This window comes from Neltuma alba, unplaced genomic scaffold (genome assembly GCF_004799145.2).
Source record: "Neltuma alba isolate B1F8T4 unplaced genomic scaffold, ASM479914v2 tig00008420_pilon, whole genome shotgun sequence".
Taxonomy (NCBI): Eukaryota; Viridiplantae; Streptophyta; class Magnoliopsida; order Fabales; family Fabaceae; genus Neltuma; species Neltuma alba.
In genome coordinates this window covers 32,863-36,940 of record NW_021635009.1, presented here as the reverse complement: position 1 = coordinate 36,940, position 4,078 = coordinate 32,863, and the positions used below count along the sequence as shown (strand labels likewise).

The following is a 4,078-nucleotide window of genomic DNA, read 5'->3' as shown; positions in this document are numbered from 1 at the left end:
GCATCACCCATAAGACCCTAATCGGTATGTCTCTGTATCGGATCATCTATGGTGAGGCCTGTCACCTTTCGGTGGAGCTGAAGCATTGATCATATTGGGCGGTAAAGAGCTGCAATATTGATTTAGAGGAGGCTGGCATGAACCGACTCCTTCAAATTCAAAAACTTGAAGAAATGGGGTTAGAAGCCTACAACAGCTCAGACATCTACAAGCAGAAAACCAAGCTTGTCTATGATGCCAACATCTTAAGAAAGAAGTTCAAGGAGGGTGATAAGGTGTTGAGGTATCAAGCTTGATTCAAATTCAAGAAGGGAAAGTTCAAGACGAGCTGGGATGGACCCTGCATTGTGATGAAAGTGCATAACTTCGGGATGATAGAGCTCAAGGAGGAGGCCACAGGTAAAATGTTTCAGTGCAATGGGCATCTCCTCAAGCTCTCCGAAGAGCCCGCACCGCCTTTTAAGGCCAGGTTGTCCCTTTCCTTTACTTCTACTATTCACTGAAATTACTTGTGCTTAAATTACCTAGGTGTGACTTTTAGAAACTGTGAAAGCGACCCCTCAGTAGAAGTAGTTTTAAATTCTGTTGTTTTGTTTGTTTTTAATAATCTCCCTAGCCTTGAGTTTGATGTGATTATATTTGTGCTTCTGTTCTATCACCACCCACAACCTCTTTGCAATCTTGAGTTTACCCATCTTTATGCTTAGCTCTTTCCCTCTCTCTAGAAGAGTGACGTGTTGTGCTTCAGTCTTGAACTAAACTTCACAACTTCCACCTTGTTGTTTTGTATTTTGGCTTGTGCTTTGGGTGTGATTGTGTACCGTATTGCATACATTGCTTGGAGTATGGGGGAGGGAGTTTTAATAGTGGTTTTGTGTTTTGGGCGTTAGGTTTTGTAGTTCATGAGTTTTGTTTTGAATTGTTAAAAATTTGAGGATGGATTGCTGAGTGGGATGTTATGGTAGGCATTTTTGGTAAGTGATTTTGGTTTAGGGACTTAAATTGTAATTTTCAGGGTCTAGAGTGCTATAGCCTCTTTGTGCACTCAGGTTGTGACCTCGCTGTTTTCAGGTCACGACCTGGGGGTTAGTCTAAATTTGGGAGCTCTCTGTGTGTGTTTAAGTTGCGACTTCAATATATATAGCCGTGACTTGGGAAGAAACTGGGTAAAGGCTCTCTGTGAGTTTAGGTCGCGACCTTGCTGCTTTTAGGTCGTGACATGAAATCTTCTGAAACCCTAAAATCTTGTTCTGGCTCATAAAGTTGCGACCTCGTATACCTTAGGTCGTGACTTGACATGAAAAGTCAGGATTTTTCTATGAGTTCACCTCTTTACCCCCACTTATTTCCATCCTAGTTACTTTTTGCCCTTGAACCTACCCTGAATTCAAGTTCATTCATTCCAAACTTAAAAACCCTAGACCTTCTTTTGTAAAACCACTTAACTCCCTCCCTTTGGGTCATTTTCCACATCCCGCCTCCCTGCATTCAACTCTTCTCCCACGGCTGGAAATCTGAAGTCGCGACTCTCCATGTTAAAGCCTTCAACAGTCACAGCTTTTCAAATTCCCTCCAAACTCGCAACCACTCAGCCTCTTTGTAACAATTTGCTCCTTCCTAAAACCGTTCAGTTGCTCTATTCTTCTGTTTCTACAATTTCTGAGCACCTTCACTCCAAGATTCTCCTCCTGCAGTGCAAAATCAAGCCTCCTCTCCACCTTTGAGTTCAGTTCTTCCATCCTTCCACTCTCTCCATCTTCCCTCTTCATTTTCAGTTTTTCTGTTCTTTCCTAGTTTATTTTTCTGCATTTTGTTTTAGTAGTAGTTAGTGTTGTTTTGTTAGGCCTTGATTTTGATTGAGTGGTGGAGTGTTGCTAGACATTGAAAATATTGTTTAACTGATTTTCGGACTGCTTGGGACTGCTTTTTCTGAAAAAGATTTGGCTTTTGAGCAAACTGGTTCGTGCTGCATTTTCTAAAATTCTAGGTTCAGGTCACGACCTTGCTAGTTCTTGAAATCTAAATTATCCCTCTATTTATTCCAGTCGTGACCTCACTATTTTCAGGTCGCGACCTCAATGTTTTCTAAAATTTTAAAATGTTCCTCTGTCTTCTCAAGTTGCGCCCTCTATCTTTAGGTCGCGACCTGAGTTCACAGAGGAGGTTTTGAACCTTTGATTCACTCCTGCTGTTTCCATACTACTTTTTCTCAATAGATTTTCAATTTTCCATATTGAGGATTTTAAAGAAATAGGTTTTGATAATGGACAATTATGAATACTTGGGTTTTCTCATGATTTCCTTAATGGTTTTAAAATACAAATATCCCAGTTCAAAATTTCAACTATTTTGCTTAAGGGAGTCTGGCTGTCACATCTTACTATCAGATCCACTTAGATTTAATTAAAACCATTTTAGACCACATTGGATGGTCTTGGGCTAAAAAATACATGGAAAAATATTGATTTTCAGATTTTTACTGCTCATCAGGTAAATATCCGGTTTTTTTTGGTCCAACTTCAAAAATTCATAACTTATTCCAAAAAAATCTAATTGGGGAGGTTTAAATATATTTAAAGTTCTCTAAGTCCTCTTTCAAGGAAAATAATGGGAAAATATATTTGCCAGTCCTTATAGTTTGAGTAGATTTTGAATTGGGTCCCTATAATTTTATTTCTTTTTGTTGGATCCTTACAGTTAATTTTGTTAAATTCATCGGTCCTTCTGTTAGTAAAAGTTGCAATTGCCGTTAATGTAAAGTGACATAGGGTGATGTGGCACTCTCTCACCCAAGTATGTATGTGGCTCCCTCTATCATCTGTCTCTCTCATCTCTCCAAGCTAACCACGGTAAGTTCCATGGCGCCCAGATTTTCCCAACTCACAAGCTAAACTGAATCCCATATTTCCGCAACTCAGAAGTTGTGTTCTTCGTGAGACCAACCATGGTGTGCTCTGAAGCTTTATAAGCATGAGGACCTAGTCCTCCCAAGAGTCTCGCGATGCTCGACGTCGATATGATGCGCCCAGATTGCCTGGGTATCATCACTCTACCGCATGCTTGATTCCGAGAGCTACACCCTTCATGTTCACTCACATGACTCTGTCGAACTCATCGGTGTCGAAGTTAACAATCTTTTGTTCTTTGATTGATTCCCTAATACTTCGACATTGCTTAAGATTATATTGAGCTGGTCGTACCAAGAGATTATGGATTTCACTAACTTTTCCATGTCTTCTTTGGACAGTGGAAGAAGTGGCTGACAGAGATAATGCCTCTACAAGTAGAGATCCATACGCGTCTTCAACATTGGCAATCAAAACTTTCGCTCCTTCCTTCACGAACAACCTTACCATTGCTTCCTCTATTCCTCTCGTTCCTCCGATCACTATGGCCACTTTTCCTTCTAATCTGTAGAAAAATACAAGATTTATGCAGAGAGTTTTAGTTCATTCTCTTGTTTCTGTTTCATGATGCTTGAAACAGGGAAAAACAGAGCATGTATGAACAGAGAGAAGAAATGAAAGGAATACCTCCTAGCTGGAGAGAAAGTGTGGTCCTTTGCCATGATAGAGACACCCTAAAGATTTGGCTCTGGCACTACTTCGGCAACAATCATGGCTGACCTCTTAAATGGAGTTTCTTGCAATTACGACCTCATAGACACATAGAGAGAGAGAGAGAGAGAGAGAGAGACGAGAGAAGATGGTAAGTGCTTGGAAGTTTTGGTTCGATTAAGGAGCACCAGGTTCGATAACGTGACTTGATGGGAGACACAAAGGCAAAATTTTGAACTGTGCAAGTGCTTGGAAGTTGGCACACAAGCGAGGTATAGGGAGTGTTAACGAGGGAGTTTGTTTGTCTTTATTTAAAAGTTTTTCAATATACTTAGACTTCTAAACTTATAAATTTTAAACAAATAACCAGCAACTTGAGGGAGTCCTTCTTCGTTCCTTTTGGGTGTTGTTAGCTTCGAGAGATGAGAAAGACAGATGGTAGAGAGAGCAGCAAACTTGGGTGTGAGAGAGAGTGCCAGATCACACTCTATCCCTTCACATTAACGACGTTTGCAATCTTT

The 4,078-nt window shown here is 40.4% G+C and overlaps 1 pseudogene; it reads right to left on the bottom strand.

Annotated features, from left to right (window-relative positions):
• Positions 1-2,880: 2,880 nt before the first annotated feature.
• LOC114754037 (short-chain dehydrogenase reductase 2a-like) lies at positions 2,881-3,446 on the bottom strand (annotated as a pseudogene).
• Between the last annotated feature and the right edge of the window lie 632 nt (positions 3,447-4,078).